This window comes from Chrysochloris asiatica, unplaced genomic scaffold (genome assembly GCF_000296735.1).
Source record: "Chrysochloris asiatica unplaced genomic scaffold, ChrAsi1.0 scaffold00221, whole genome shotgun sequence".
In the NCBI taxonomy this organism is placed as follows: Eukaryota; Metazoa; Chordata; class Mammalia; order Afrosoricida; family Chrysochloridae; genus Chrysochloris; species Chrysochloris asiatica.
The window spans coordinates 92,739-109,666 of NW_006408739.1; the positions used below are offsets into that span (position 1 = coordinate 92,739).

The 16,928-nt window shown below is 47.7% G+C and overlaps 1 pseudogene; it reads right to left on the bottom strand.

Annotated features, from left to right (window-relative positions):
* Positions 1-2,086: 2,086 nt before the first annotated feature.
* Positions 2,087-13,783, bottom strand: LOC102811582 (annotated as a pseudogene).
* Positions 13,784-16,928: the final 3,145 nt, after the last annotated feature.

The following is a 16,928-nucleotide window of genomic DNA, read 5'->3' on the forward strand; positions in this document are numbered from 1 at the left end:
CCATAAGTTAGAGTCCATAATTGTTCTATCTCTCCATGCCATCACTCTTCAAAGGCTCCACAAGAATCTTATTTCACTGGGTAAATTCTAGAACCCCTTTTAAGTATTCCAACCAGTTATAGAATGAAAACAGGTTTACAGGCTTTCTGTAATAATATTTTCCAATATTCCTTTCTATCCCACTCAAATGTCTATTTTATAATAGTAGGCAAGGGAAATCAATAGACACAAGACAATCAAGCATCTTAACATTCATTATTTTCCCTCTTTTACTCGTTCAGACTATGCCTCAGTCCCTGTATCACAGAGTCCTGTTGTTCCAAAGTTGAATATACATCATTATTTACCTCTGTCTCATTTAGTCCACCACCACTTGTCAGTTTGTCATTCTGTGGTGGCTTGTGTGTTTCTGTGATTCTGGAAGCTATGCCACTGGTATTTTAAATGCCAGCAAGGTCAACCATGGTGGGCAGGTTTCAGATGAGCTTCCAGATGGAGATAGATTAGGAAGAAGGAGATACAAACTATTTCTGAATATTTAGTCACTGAAGACCTTATCAATAACCAGATTATTAAATATTGAAACATGATAAAGAGTGCCAAATATTGCCAGATATAGTGCCAGAAGATGAGCCCCTCAGGTTGGAGGTCACTCAAAATATGGTTGGAGAAGAGCTGCCTCTTCAAAGTAGAGGTGACCATGATGACATAAATGGAGTAAAGCCCTCAGGACCTTCATTTGCTGATTGGGCACAACTCAAAATGAAGAGAAACAACTGTAAAAATCCATTAATAATTGGAACATGGAATGTAAGAAGTATGAATCTAGGAAAATTGAAAATTGTCAACAATGAAATAGGGTTTATAAACATTGATATCTTCGGCTTTAGTGAGCTGAAATGGACCATTTTGAATATGACAATCACATGGTTTTCAATGCTGGGAATGACAAATTGAAACAGAATGGTGTTGCATTCATCATCATAAAGAACATACGAAGAGCAGTTATGAGGTACAAAGCTGCTGTGATAGGATAATATCCATCCACCTACAATGTAAGTCAGTTAATACCATGATTATACTAATTTATGCACCAACCACTAATGCCAGTGATGATGAAATTAAAGAATTCTACCAACTTCTTCAATCTGAAATTGATCAAACATGCAATCAAGATGTATTGATCATTACTGGTGATTGGAATGGAAAGGTTGGAAACAAAGAGGAAGGATCAATAGTTGGAAAATAAGGCCTTGGTGGTAGACGCAGTGCAAGAGATTGAATGATAGAACTTGCAAGACCAATTAATTCTTCATTGCAAATACCTTTTTTATTAAACAACATAAAAGATAACTATGCACAGGGGTCTCACCAGATGGAATAAACAGAAATCAAATTGACTACATTTTTGGAAAGAGATGGTGGAAACGTTCAATATCATCAGTCAAAACAAGGCCAGGGCAGATTGTAGAACAGACCATCAACTTCTCACATACAAATTCAAACTTAAGCTGAAGAAAATGAAAACAAGTCCATGAGAGCCAAAATATGACCTTGAATTTAGGGAAAATCTGAAGAACAGATCTGATGCAGTAGACAATAAAGACCAGAAGAGTGTAGAATGACATCAAAAACATCATACAGGAAAAAAGCAAAATGTCACTTAGAAGAAAAGAGAGGAGGAAAAAAACAAAATGGATGTCAAAAGACTCTAAAACTTGTTCTCCATTGTAGAGATGCTAAAGCAAATGAAAGAAATTAGGATATACAAGGGCTGAAGAGAAAACTTCAAAAGTCAGCTCAAGGAGACAAAGTAAATAATATTACAAAATGTTTAAGGACCTAAAGTTAGAAAACAAGAAGAGAAGAACACGCTTAGCATTTCTGAAGCTGGAACTCTTCTGATCTCAGAAGCTAAGCAGGGTCTGGCTTAGATAGTACTTGGAGACAACTTGGAAAAAAAAAATTTTTTTTTCACTCAAAATGCTTCTTTATAAATTAGAAAATGTTTGTTTACAGTATGGGATTTACATCTTCAGTTGTGTTAACTTCAGTTCACTTAAGCTATGACTCTGTCCTGGTGGTGTCAGAAGTTGATGTGATTACGGATATCATTGATTTGCTTCATCATCTCCCTTATGTGTTCACCCTCCTCCTTCAGGATGGACTGAATGTACTTTCACTGGTAGGCACTAAGAGTAATGGTGGGTTTTTGAGGACTCAGTACCTTTTCCATCTTCTGCTGTTGATAGTCCTTTTTCATAGTGTCCTGCTTGATGACATTGCCCAAATGTCGAAGTTGATCAGGAAAACAGCTGTAGTTCTTTCTTCAAGTCTCTCTCACTGTCAAAGAGGACTGGGAGCTGACTGTGAACACTGTGCAGCACCTTTTTCATCCTGCTCGTGATATCTTCTTGTTTCTCCTTAGCTTCCTCATATTTGTCAGCTAAATGCTCAGCCATTTCTCATAGACTTCTTCTTTCCTCGCGACAGTAATTGAGATCTTCTAGTTGTTTCTTTTTCTGGTCACACAATAATTTGACCTTGTGCTGAATCTCCTTTACCAGGTCCTGTTTAAGGATGTACTGTTCTCTGAATACCTGTGTAGCTCTGCTAATCAGGTGTAGACATTCTTCAGGAAGAGGGGCCATAGCCTTTTCAGACGACTTTAAAAATGCTGGATTGGCAACACTACATTGCAAAATGCTTCTAATGTGCTTTTCAAACAAATCCAGGTTTCAGCCAGAATACAGAAGAGAGACACTGCCACTTCAACATCTTTTTGGGCACAGAGCAAGGGAGGAGATGCTGGGTGGACTGTGCTTAATAAGGGTCTGATGAGGCATTCATAGGTACTTGTGATGCAGATCATTGTGGGTCCCAGAATGTCAGGGATGACCCAGAATTCTCAAACCGGAGCCAGTTGCCTGAACAGCAATGGCTTGGTACACAGGATGTGTTCTACATAGCATTTCTGTTCTATAGCAAGTTCCTGTAAACTATCCTTATCTTCTTCATCTGAGGCAAGAAATCTGTGAAGTTTGTGAATCCAAGTTAGCCCAACACTGTGTACACCAGCTTCATGGGTACAGTGGTATTTTGAGGGACATTTGGTATCTCTGTGAAGTTTGATTGGACAAGAAAAGTCAGACTCGAATGGCTCATCCTCTCCGGATGCCAGTTTCAGAGCAAGCTCCAACTCAACACATTCAAACACATACAGAGAAGGGATAAGGTCAACCCTGGAATACCAGGACTTATCTGAAGTCTGTTCATCTTCTTCTTCCCCTTCCAGCACAACAGAGTGATAGAGAATTTTGGATTCAGATTTTGGGGACACAGGGTAAGCAAAGTATAGCACAAGCATCATAACCATAGTTATCTTCAGCTGCAGGATGTATGGGCAACAGACCTAACAGCTTTCTAATACTTCCAGGGCTGTGTAATAGACTAATATACGTAAGGAAAGTCTCCCCATTCTCATATAGGATGTATAGTGGGTATGCCATGACTTCATCTTTGCCTTTTTGTCCAAATATGTTCTTTGAAACTGGAGCCAATGGCCCAAAGTCAAATGCAACTGCTGTCTCTCCTAAAGATGCAGTATATGCCCTTCCTTTATTGAGTATTAGACTTTCCTCTTCTGCTTCTGAAAGTACAATCACCTTAGCAGGTATCTGGGGCTCACACAGAGAATAAAGTATTACATTGTTTGATATTAACAACACTATGTAAGGATCCAGCATTTCACTTGGGTACCAGGCAGCATGCTTTACAGTTAAGAGAGGTAGAACTGGTGAAAAAACAGCAATTGGTGTGGTACTACAATTCACTGTTGATTTTTCACATTCCAATTCAGAATTCCCCCCCCCCCCCCCATCTTTTAGGTAATCCTATAAGTGCTACATGATGTTGTGTTGGACTCAATAGGACTTGATAGATTTCAAAGAGGGGTGGATTTATACAAAGCAAGCTCTGATACCTAGAAAGGGTTCTTCGCCACCACAGAGGTGCCAAAGGCGAACCACTAAGAAGTAGCTGCCTTCCAGGTCCCACAGGAAGATCTCTCCGCCGAGTCCGAAAAGTAGGTTTCTCGTCAGCAACGAAGGCAGCGAAGACAATGGTAAAGAAGCCGATTTTTCGGTTTCAGCTGGGTTTTGTTTTTCAGTTCCTCCCAAAGCCGCAGAAACATGGCGTGGTTTGGAAGCCGGGTATGCCACAGCTCTTCGTCGTCCACGGCTTTAGTTTTACTTATGTGCACTGCTCAGCCGTTGGCCGCCTTCTCACTCTCTTGCCCCGAAGGAGCAGTCCCCTCCTTGTTGATGTTAGGTGCCATCGAGTCAGTACCGACTCATAGCGACCTTATGCACAGCAGAACGAAACACTGCCCGATCCTGGGCCAGCCTCACTATTGTTGCCACGTTTGAGTCCATCAATGCTGCCACTTGGCCAATCCATCTCATTGGGGTCTTGCTCTTTTTCACTGACCCTCCACTTTCCACAGTCTTCCTCCAGCCACTGGTCCCTCCTGACAATATGTCCCAAGTATGAGAGACGAAGTTGGTCCATCATGGCCTCCAAGGAGCACGCTGGATGCACTTCTTTTTTTTTTTTTTTTAATGATTTATTGTGAATTATGTGATAGTTTACATGGGAGAATATTACTTTTACATTCATTCCATTGTATATCGTCTCATTGCCATGGTTACAATCCCCTCCATGCAATCCTTCCCCGTGCCCCTCAGATCTTCAGCACACAGTCGCTCTCCCTCTCTGGATCTAAAGTCTCCAGCTGCTCCATCACTCCACATCATCATCTTTGGCTCCATTTCAGGCATCATTGCTTCTCTGGGTAGGGTCCCACTCTCTGCTCTTCTCCCTTGACGGTCCCAGGGATCTCCGCTCCTAGACTGAAAAGTTAATCACTCCCCTCCTTGCTATAAAATGTCTACCTTTACATTTCCAACCATCACAGTCAGTCCTGATAACAATTATTCACTTTTGTATCACAAGAGACCTATCTGGATTTCATTGCATCAGCACCACCTAGACAGATTGAATACTACTCACTGGAGATTCTACCTTTCTCCAGGCCCTCTGGTTCTAGGTTCCCTCTTGAAAGCTTGTAAACCAGTCACTTCTTGCCTTTGTAGCCCCCACCCCCCTTTTTTAGGTAGCCAATGTCCAAGTTGCCCATCCCTGTCCACTCTGTGTGTAGGAGGGGTGGGAATGATTCTTGCTTCAAGGGCCCACTCCCTCTTTTGAGTTACTGCTTCCATAGGTGTGGGTCAAGTTCATCAAATTGTATGAGCATACTTTTTTTTTTTCTTTTCCCTCTTCTTTTTACTTCTGGTTGAGCTCTGATCATCTAGTCATTGAAGCCAGGACAAGTAGGATCATCTGCAAGTGTGGGTATTCTTATGCATATGTCCTCTCTTCTTTTCAGCTGGACACTTCACTCTCCACTCTAGTCCTCCATGGCTATGTCACTGACTCTGGGCCCAAGAGTCCCCAGGTCTTCCCACACCGCTGGCCCACCCGGTCTTCACCCGGGTTTACAGAAGTCTATTGAAAGTTGTAAGGCTTAGCTCACCGTTTCATTGCTGTTTTTCCCTCACTTCCTCTTATCGGTGTCGAGCGTGTTCACCAATCACAGCGTGTATGGATGCACTTCTTACAAAACAGATCTATTGGTTCTTTTGGCAGCCCATAGCCCTTTCAATATTCTCCTCCAACACCATAATTCAATTTACCTTGTTGCTGTTGTTAAGTGCCATCGAGTCGGTTCCGATCCATAGTGACCCTGTATAGGGTTTCCTAGGAGCAGCTGGTGAGCTTGAACCACCGACCTTGCAGTTCAAATGGCTTTGCAGTCTGGCACATTAACCCTCCAAAAAAAACAGCGGCGTAAGAGGGAGGAGCTAGCACCCGCTTTTTGCCTCTGCCCTGGCTGCTGGCTGGCCAGCTCACTCAGTGGACTTATTGGCCCTTTGGGGCTGTCTTCTTCTGGACCAGGCAATGGGGGGGAGGGGCGCTTAGAGGATTTGGTGTGCAGATGCTGGACATGGTAGCCAACCAGCAGGGAGCTGGTTTAGGAATGTTTGGACCTACAACAAGCCTGCCCCCAGAGGAGCCTGCAGTGGCCTGGAAGTGGGAGATATTTGGAGGCATACCCCAGGAACTCAGGCTTACATGTCCCCCTCCTCCACAGCAGCAGACTTCTTGGCCTGTGGCCAACCTCCTCGCCAGGTGTTGGGGTGGTGTGAAGTGAATTCAGAGGGCAGAGGGTGGTATCTGTCAACAATGGATACGTTGGTCCCTGACCAGGCGCTGTAGGTTAATGCACCAGACTGCAAAACCATTTGAACTGAAATGTTGGTTGTTCAAGCTCACCAGCTGCTCCTCAGAAACCCTTATACAGGGTCTCTATGAGTCGGAATTGACTAGAAGGCACTTAACAACAATAAGGTCTTCTGGGGTCTGGGGAGCAGAGTTCCTGTGAGCCAAGAAGTTGGGTGAGCCAATCCAGCTTTGGGGACATAGGCAAAGGGGAGCTCCCTGTTGGTGTGCCAGCCTTACCACCTGGCCAGCTTGTTTTGCTTTTTTGGTGATTGTCATTCAGCCAGCCCCTGCTGTACCCTTGGCCTGGAGGCCCAGGGGTGGAGTTGCCATCATCCTGCTGCCCCTTTCCATTTAAATGCCCTGCCCCTTTCCATTTAAATGCTCCTCACTGGTTGAGCAGGTCTCATAGGGAGAGGAAAGGCCTATTGGACTGTATACCCTAAATGTGCCTGATCTTGGAAGTTAAGCAAGGCCGGCCTTGGTTAGTACTTGGATGGGAGACAGATTTGGAATACCTACTTTCCCCTGGTATAAATTTACCTAGTGGTGGTACAGGGTTTCTAAAGCTGTAAATCTTTACAGGAGCAGAAAGCCTCATCTTTCTCATGCAGAACAGCTAGTAGTTTCGAACCGCTGACATTGTGGTTCGCAGCCTGATCCTTAACCACTACACTACCAGAGCGCCTTTGAATTTACCTTGTTGTTGCTGTTGTTGTTGTTGTTGTTAAGTGCCGTTGAGTCGGTTTCGACCTATAGCGACCCTGTACAGGATTTCCGAGGGTGTAAATCTTTACGGGAGTAGAAAGCCTGATCTTTCTCCCACTGAGCAGCTGGTTGAATTTACCTAGGAACCCCCAAAAAATAGCTGAGAAAGAGGGAGGAGCTAGCTCTGGCTTTTTGCCTCTGCCCTCCCTGGAGCACGAGCTATTCCTCTCCAGGCCATTCAGTGGACTTCCTGGCCCTTTGGGGCTAGCTTCTTCTGGAACAGGCAATGGGAGTGGGGCGTGCTTAGAGGATTCGGTGTGCAGATGCTGGGCCTGGTAGCCAGCCAGCAGCGAGCTGGTTTAGGAATGCTTGGACCTACAACAAGCCTGCCCCCAGAGGAGCCTGCAGGGCCTGGAACTGGGAGTTTTCTGGAGGGGTACCCCAGGAACTCAGGCTTACACGCCCCTTCCTCCACAGCATCATGCTTCTAGACCTGTGGCCATCCTTCTTGCTGGGGGGGGGGGCGGAGTAGTGGGGGTGTGAGACCTAAAGAAAGGACTCTATTTTGTGCTTTGGCCAGAGCACATCTCCGTGTTTCAAGAATGTGCCTAGTTAGCTCGTGCTACATGAGAGCAGCCTTCCTCCCCCAGCAAGCAGTACAGAACAGATAAACATTCCCTGTCAACTCAAGACTGGATAATATATGTCTTCCTTTACCCTAGCCTAGCAACTTAGACCACCAGTAATTAAATTGTAACATCTCATACTTTGCCAATTGTTAACCAATCCAAAAATTGTAAAGCTGAAAAACCCCAAGCTTGTTTGAAAACTATAAAAACCCCGCTAACAAAGAGTTCGGGGCTCCATCCCTAATCTGCTGCATCGGATGCAGGTGGGGCCCGAGCTTGAGCTTGAATAAACAACCCTTGTGTGTTTGCATCAGCATCGGCTCCTTGATGGTCTTTGGGGACCCCGAAATCTGGGCATAACGGGCGGGGGGGGCGGGGAGGAAGGGTGTCTGTTGGTGGTTGTATGAAGTATATTCAGAGAGCAGAGGGTGGTATCTGTCAGCAATGGACAAGTTGGTCCTTCACCAGTTATTTGTGGGGGTCAAGATGTTCTGGGGCCAGGAGAGCAAAGCCAGCTTCCAGGATCTGGGCAAAAGGGCAGCTCCCTGTTGGTGTGCCAGCCTTGCCACCTGGTTGGCCCGTTTCCTTTTATGGTGCTCGTCATTCAGCTAGCCCCACTGACCTTTGGCCTGGAAGCCCAGGGATGGAGTCCGGTCTCCCTGCTGGCCCTACCCCATTCCGTGCAAATGTCCCTCCCTGGCCGAGCAGGCCTCTTAGGGAGAGAAAAGGCTGACTGTACTGTCTACCACCATAACACCTGGAATGTGCCTGATCTTGGAAGCTAAGCAGTGTCAGTCTTTGATAGTAATTGGATAGGAGACCTCTTGGGAATATCGGGTGCTGTAGGCTTTTGTTTTATGCATGTGTACTGCTCAGCTGCTGCCCTCCCTCTCTCCCTCTTTACCGGGAGCAGCTGTCCTCTCCTAGAAATTTACCTAGTGGTTGGCTATGTGTCATGGAGTTGGTTCCGACTCATAGTGGCCCTGTACAGGGTGTCCGAGGCTATAAATCTTTACGGGATCAGAAAGCCTCATCTTTCTCACCCGGAACAGCTGGTAGTTTCGAAGTGCTGACTTTGAGGTTAGCAGCCTGATTCGTAACCACTATGCTACCAGAGCTCCTTACCTAGGGCCCCCCAAATAAACAGCAGTAAAATAGAGCAGAGCTTGCCCAGGCTTTTTGCCTCACCATTCCCCAGGGTACCCACTGCTGCCTCTCAAGGCCACTCAGTGGACTTCTTGGCTCTTTGGGGCTGGCTTCTTCTGGATCAGGCAATGAGGCTGGGGGGTGATTAGAGGAATCAGTATGCAGATCCTGGGCCAGGTAGTCCACCAGCAGGGAGCTGATTTAAGAATAGTTGGACCTACAACCGGCCTGGCCCAGAGGGCCCTCTACTGGCATGAAAGTAGGAGTTGTTTGGAGGGGTATGCCAGGAACTCAGGCTTACACATCCCCCTCCTCCACAGTATCAGGCTTCTGGACCTGTGGCCATCCTCCCTGTTTCCAGGGGTTGGTGTGGGGTGAGGTGGGGGGACCACTTTGCATGGTGGTGTGAAGTGAATTCAGAGGGTGGAGGTTTGTGTCTTTCAGCAATGGACAAGTTGGTCCCTATCCAGTTATTTGTAGGGGTCAAGGTCTTTTGAGGCCAGGGAATCAGTCTCTGGGAGCTAAGATGTTGGGTGGGCCAAGCCAGCTTTCTGGATATGGGCAAAGGGGAGCTCCCTGTTGGTGTGCCAGCCTTACCAACTGGCTGGCCTGTTTCGCTTTTTTGGTGCTCGTCATCAGTCAGCCTTGCCATCCCCTTGGCCTGGAGGCCCAGGGGTTGAGTTGCAGTCTCCCTGCTGGCCCTGCCCCTTTCTGTGCAAATGCCCCTCCGTGGCTGAGCAAGCCTCATAGGGAGAGGAAAGGCAGAGTCTACGGCCAAAACACCCTGATTGCGCCTGATCCAGAAGCTAAGCAGGGTCAGGCCAGGTTAGTACTTGGATGAGAGACTGCTTGGGAATATAGGGTGGCTTTGGTTTGGTGCATGAGCACTGCTCAGCCACTGCCCTCCCTTTCTCTCTCTTGTCCAGGACTGGCAGTCCCCTCCTAGAAATTTACCTAGGGACCCCAAAAAACAGTAGTGACAGTGGATTGCTTGACCCTTTGGGTCTGGCTTCTTCTGGACCAGGCAATGGGGGTAGGGGGTGCTTAGAGGATTCGGTGTGCAGCTGCTGGACCTGGTAGCCAGCCAGCAGGGAGCTGGTTTAGGAATGCTTGGACCTACTACAAGCTTGCACCCAGAGGAGCCTGCAGTGTACTGAAAGTGGGAGTTGTCTGGAGGGGTACCCCAGGAACTTAGGCTTACATGCCCCCCTCCTCCACAACATCAGGTTTGTGGGCCTGTGGCCATCCTCCTCACCAGAGGTCAGGAAAGGGTGGGGTGGGGAGCCTCTTGTCCTGGTGGTGTGAAGTGAATTCAGCTTGCCGAGGGTGGTGTCTGTCAGCAATGGACACGTTGGTCCCTGACCAGGTACCGTGGGGTAATGCACCAGCCTCCAAAGCCATTTGAACTGCAAGATTGGCAATTTAAGGTCACAAGCTGCTCTTCGGAATCCCTATACAGGGTCACTATGAGTCAGAGTTGACTCGACAGCACATAACAACAACTACAACAAGATCTTCTGCAACCAGGGGAGCAGAGTCCCTGTGAGAAAAGACATTGGGTGGACCAAACCAGCTTTTGGGACCTAGGCAAAAGGGTGGCTCCCTGTTGGTGTGCCAGCCTTGCCACCTGGCCTGGAAAAGTTTAGCCCTGATCAATTATTTGTGGGTGTCAAGGTCTTCTGGGGTCAGTGAAGCAGAGTCTCTGGGAACGAAGATGTTGGGTGAGCCAAACCAGCTTTCGGGACATGGGCAAAGGGAAGCTCCCTGTTGGTGTGCCACCCTTACCACCTGGCCAACCTGTTTTGCATTTTCAGTGCTCTTCATTCAGCCAGCCCCGTTGTTCCCTTGGCCTGGAGCCCCAGGGATGGAGTTGTGGTCTCCTTGCTGGCCCTGTCCCTTTCCATGTAAATGCCACCATGTGGCCAAGCAGGCCTCTTAAGGAGAGGAAAGGCCGATTCTACTTTCTATGACCATGACACCCTGGATGCACCTGATCTCGGAAGCTAAGCAGGGTTGGCCTTGGTTAGTACTTGGATGGGAGACTGCTTGAGAATATCAGGTGTTTTAGGTTTTTGTTTTGTGCATGTGCACTGCTCAGCTGCTGCCCTCCCTCTCTCTCTCTTGCCTGGGAGCAGCAGTCCTGTCCTAGAAATTTACCTAGACACCCCCAAAAAAACAGTGGTGTAAGTGGGCAGAGCTAGCCAAGGCTTTTTGCCTCAGCCCTCCCCGGGGCACACACTGTTGTCTCTCCAGGCCACTCAGTGGACTTCTTATCCCTTTGGGGCTAGTTTCTTATAGACCAGGCAATGGGTGTGGGAGTTGCTTAGAGGAATCAGTGTGCAGATGCTGGACCTGGTAGTCAGCCAGCAGGGAGCTGGTTTAGGACCTACAACAAGCCTGCCCCCAGAGGTGCCTACATTGGCCTGGTAGTGGAAGATGTCTGAGGGGTACCCCAGGAACTCAGGTTTACTCACCCCCCTCCTCCACAGCATCAGGCTTCTGGGCCTATGACCATTTTCCCCGTTTCCGGGCATCCAGGTGGGGTGGGGTAGGGAAAACACTTGGCATGGTGGTATATAGTGAATTCAGAGGGCGGAGGGTGGTGTCTGTGAGCAATGGACAAGTTGGTCCCTGACCAGTTATGTGTGGGAGTCAAGGTCTTCTGGGGCCAGAGGAGCAGTGTCTCTGGGATCCAAGACGTTGGGTGGGCCAAGCCTGCTTTGGGGATCTGGGTGAAGGGGCAGCTCCCTGTTGGTGTGCCAGTCTTGCCACCTAGCCGGCCTCTTGCTTTTTGGTGCTCGTCAGTCATTCAGCCAGCCCTGCTGGCCCCTTAGACTGGAAGCCCAGGGGTGGAGTTGGGGTCTGCCTTCTGGCCCTGCCCTTTTTCTGTTCAAATGCCCTTCACTGCTGAGTAGGCCTCTTAGGGAGAGGAAAGGACGACTATACTGTCTACAGCCATACTACCCTCAGTGCACCTGATCTTGGAAGCTAAGCAGGTTGGGCTTGGTTAGTACTTGGATGGGAGACCACTTGGGAATATCAGGTGTTGTAGACTTTTGTTTGCACATGCACACTGCTCAGCCGCTGCCCTCCCTCTCTCCCTCTCTTGCCCGGGAGCACAGTCCTCTCCTAGAAATTTACCTAGTGGTTGGTTGTGTGCCATGGAGTTCGTTCTGACTCATAGCGACCCTGTACAGGGTTTCCAAGGCTTGAAATATTTACAGGAGCAGAAAACCTCATCTTTCTCCCATGGAATAGCTGGTAGTTTCGTAATGCTGACTTTGAGGTTAGCAGCCTGATTTGTAACCACTACGCTACCAGAGCTCCTTACCTAAGGCCCCCCCCAAAAAAAATAGCAGCTAAAGAGGGCAGAGCTCGCCCTGGCTTTTTGCCTCAGTTCTCCCCAGGACACGCGCTGTGGCTCTCCAGGCCACTCAGTCGACTTCTTGAGCCTTTGGGCCTGGCTTCTTCTGGACCAGGCAATGGGGATAGGGATGCTTAGAAAAATCAGTGTCAGATGTTAAGCCAGATAGCCAGCCAGCAGGCAGCTGGTTTAGGAATAGTTGGACCTACAATAAGCCTGCCCCAGTGGAGCCTGCAGTGGCCTAGAAGTAGGAAATGTCTGGAGGGGTACCCCAGCCTTACATGCCCCCCTCCTCCACACCATCAGACTTCTGGGCCTGTGGCCATTATCCCTGTTGCCTGAGGCTGGGGTGGGAAGGGTGGGGGTATCTCTTGGTGTGGTGGTGTCAAGTGAATTTAGAGGGCGGAGGGTACTGTCTGTCAGCAATGGGCAAGTTGGTCCCTGACCAGTTATTTGTGGGTGTCAAGGTCTTCTGGGACCAAGGGAGCAGAGTCTCTGGGAGCCAAGATGTTGGGTGGGCCAAGCCAGCTTTCTGGACCTGGGCAAAGGGAAGCTCCCTGTTGGTGTGCCAGCCTTACTACCTGGTTGGCCTGTTTTGCTTTTTGGTACTCTTCATTTAGCCAGCCCTGCTGTCCCCTTGGCCTGGAGGCCCAGGGGTGTAGTTGTGGTCTCCCTGCTGGCCTTGCCATTTTCTTTGCAAATGCCCCACCGCCACCAAGCAGGTCTCTTAGGGGGAGGAAAGGCTGATTGTCCTGTCTACGGCCAAAACACCCTGAATGCGCCTGATCACGGAAGCTAAGCAGGTTCCACCTTTGTTGGTACTCGAATGGGAGACCACTTGGGAATATCGGGTGACGTAGGCTTTTGTTTTACACATGCGCACTGCTCAGCTGCTGCCTTCCCTCTCTCTCTCTCTTGCCCTGGACCAGCAATCCCCTCTTAGAAATTTACCTGGTGGTTGGTTATGTGCCTTGGATTGGGTTCCTACTCATAGCTACCCTTTACGGGGTATCAGAGGCTGTAAATCTTTACAGAAGCAAAAAGCCTCATCTTTCTCCTGTGGAACAGCTGGTAGTTTGGAATTGCTGACTTTGAGGGTAACCACTACACTAACAGAGCTCCTTACCTAGGGTCTCTATAAAAACAGTGGGGTAAGAGGGCGGAGCTTGCCCCAGCTTTTTGCCTCAGCCCTCCCTTCGCAAGCTCTGCTGGCTTTCCAGGCCACCATGTGTTACTTCTTGGCCCTTTGGGGCTGGCTTCTTCTGGACCGGGAAATGGGGGTGGGGGGCTGCTTAGAGGCATCGGTGTGCAGATGCTGGGCCAGGTAGCCAGCCAGCAGGGAGCAGGTTTAGGAATGCTTGGACCTGCAACAAGCCTACCCCCAGAGAAACCTGCGGTGGACTGGAAATTGGAGATGTCTGGAGGGGTACCCCAGGAACTCAGGCTTACATGCCCCCCTCCTCCACAGCATCAGGCTTCTGGGCCTGTGGTCATCATCCTCACTGCGCTTTGGGATGGGGTGTGATGGCGGCCTCTTGTGGTGATGGTGTAAAGTTAATTCAGCGGGCAGAGGGTGGTGTCTGTCAGCAATGGGCATGTTGGTCCCTGATCAGGTGCTGTGTGTTAATGCGACAGATTACAAAGCCATGTGCAAGGTTGGTGATTCATGCTCACCACCTGCTCCTTGGAAACCCTATACATGGTCGCTATGGGTCAGAACCAACTCCACGGCACATGACAACAACAAGAAGTTCTTCTAGGGCCAGGGAAGCAGAGTTCCTGTGAGCCAAGACTAGTGCACCAAGCCAGCTTTTGAGATCTGGACAAAGGGGTGGCTACCTTTTGGTGTGCCAGCCTTGCCACCTGGCTGGTATGTTTTGCTTTTTCAGTGCTAGTCATTCAGCCTGCCCCGCTGGCCCCTTGGCCTGGAAGCCCAGTGGTAGAATTGGGTTCTCCCTGCTGGCCCTGTCCCCTTTTGTGCAAATGACCCTTCCCAGGAGAGGAAAGGCCATACCTCCCTGAATGTGCCTGAACTCAGAAGCTACTCATGGTCAGACTTGGTTAGGACTTGGATGGGAGACTGTTATGGAATTTGAGGTGTTACAGGCTTTTGTTTTGCACATGCGTACTGCTCAGCTACTGCCGTCCCTCTCTCTCTCTTACCCCGGAGCAGCAGTCCCCGCCTAGAAATTTACCTGGTGGTTGGTTATGTGCCATGGAGTTGGTTCCAACTCATAGAAAAGCTGTACTGGGTTTCCGAGGCTGTAAATCTTTGTGGGAGCAGAAAGCCTCAGCTTTCTCCTAAGGAACAGCTGGTAGTTTCGAACTGCTGACTTTGAAGTAGCAACCTGATTCATAACCACTACGCTACCAGAGCTCCTTACCTAGGGCCCCATAAAAAACAGCGGCAAAAGAGGACGGAGCTAGCCCCGGCTTTTTGCCTCAATCCACCCCGGGGCATGCGCCACTGGCTCTCCAGGCCTCTCAGTGGACTTCTTGGCCCCTTGGAGCTGGCTTCTTCTGGACCAGGCAGTAAGGGTTGGGGGTGCTTAGAGGAATTGGTGTGCAAATGATGGCCCATTTAGCCAGCCAGCAGGGATCTGGTTTAGGAATGCTTGGATTTACAACAAGCCTGCCCCCAGATGAGCCTACAGTGGCCTAGAAGTGGGATATGTCTGTAGGGGTACCTCAGGAACTCAGGCTTACACACCACCCTCCTCCACAGCATATATAGGGTTTCTGAGGGTTTAAAATACTTTTAGGAACAGAAAGCCTCATCTTTCTCACTTGGAGCAACTGATGGGCTCAAACTGTTGACTTTGTACATCGCAGTCCAGTGCTCATCCTATGGTGCTGTTAGAAATGAATCCCGATGTCGCATAAAAGACACTCGGTGAGACTAAATTACCTTGGCAAAGTAAAATTTACTCTTGCAAGAGGGTGCCTGCACATAGCTGTACATACACGAACAGGCTAGCGAGCACACTGAGTGGGCAGTCCACTCGGGTTTTTAATCCCTGTCGCGAGTCTCAAGGCTGTGTCTCACCCTGTTGGCTAGGGTTTTGACCGCACAATCTATTCCCTTACTCGGTTGGCTAGTTCAAATTTTTAAGGCGCACATTCCTACTTTAGGAAAAGAAGAGAGAGGTCAGTCTTTGCTCCAGGAAGTAGTTTGAGGAAAAAGAAAGTTATCATAAATTCCTTACTCCAGGAAGTGGTTTAAATAAAAAGAAAGTGACCATAAATTCTTTACTCACTTCAGGAAGTAACCAAAGAAAAAGAGAGAGATCATAAAGTCTTTACTTCAGGAAGTAAAAAGGTTACCCGAATATAATAAACAGGATTATAATTTTTTTTTCCACAGTGCCAACACGCTCCCAGTGGGTGATGATAACAACATAATTTGTGATTTTATTGAAATGAAGGCAGGAAAAATAAATTTTATGGAATAAACATATAGTGTTTTATAAATTGTATATGCCTTTATTATTCATCCAAACATTGCATCAGAAATGGATTGCCAAGATATGTGTGCCAACCCACACCCCTGCCATTGAGTTGTTTCTGACTCAGCATGCAATAACAACTGAGCTGTTGTTGATATTTGGTAACTTTGTTCAGATAAAAGCCATAACTTCACACACAAAAAACCAGAGCATCACACATTTTTAAAACTTTATTTTTGTAGAGTTATATATATCAAGATAGTATGTATTTTATTTAGCAATTTGCTAAGTTTAATATTTAGACCATTGATGGGTGGACCTCCATCTATACTTCTGCCCTGGCCAATTTATCCAACGACAGAATTCTAACCTAAGCTGGCCATTCAGAGTCTGTCTCCTGGAAATGGCAAGGCATAGAAACAGAGCAGTTGCTATAGTCCATTACCGACAACTAATAGAAGAAAAGTTCATTGCTGGAGCACCCTGAACTGCCCCAGTTTCTGCCCTTCACAAAGCTTAATAATTTAGATACCTTTTCCAGTTTACAAACTAAAGAAGCCAGAGTTCTTTTCTGTGACTTTTGATGAAAAAGACTACAACTATGCCACAGTCTGATTTTTTTCTCCTTCTGGGGCACACAGCTAGACTTCTGAGGGACAGCTATATGACTGGGGAGTGGTCAATGGAATGCAAGCAGAAGTAGTGCATGGCAACTCTAAGACGGGCCGGACACTTCTCCCTCCTCCACATGCTCCCTCTTCATCATCTGCCAGCTGGATGCAGAGAATGGTGGAGTCATGGCTTTTGAATGGTCATGTACAGCAGAGCCTTCCCACTACCACCCGTGCATTATACTGTGACCTGAGCAAGAAATAAAAGTTTACATTGTTTGTTACAGAGTTAATCTACTCCTACTCAAAATTTCATGCTCTATTATCCAGCTGATGATAGATGTTTTGGGCTATATTGTTGTTGTTAGTTGTCCAGTTGTATTGGCTCCACCTCATGGCCAACCATCTTAAAACAAAATGTAACCATCATATATCCATCTGAATTACCATTCTAGAAAAAATAGGTTATACATATAGATCAAAATCTGGATGAACACCTGTGAAGGTGGATCATGTCTATTAAAACTCTGCAGCAAGGAGAACTACAGTGAAACAGGTGTCAAAACTTTATGTTAGACAGCCAAAGTGCCCATCAACTGAAGAATGGATAAACAAACTGTGGTACATACACACAATGAAATACTATGCTACCTTGAAAAATAACAAGGAAGCTGCAAGCCACCGC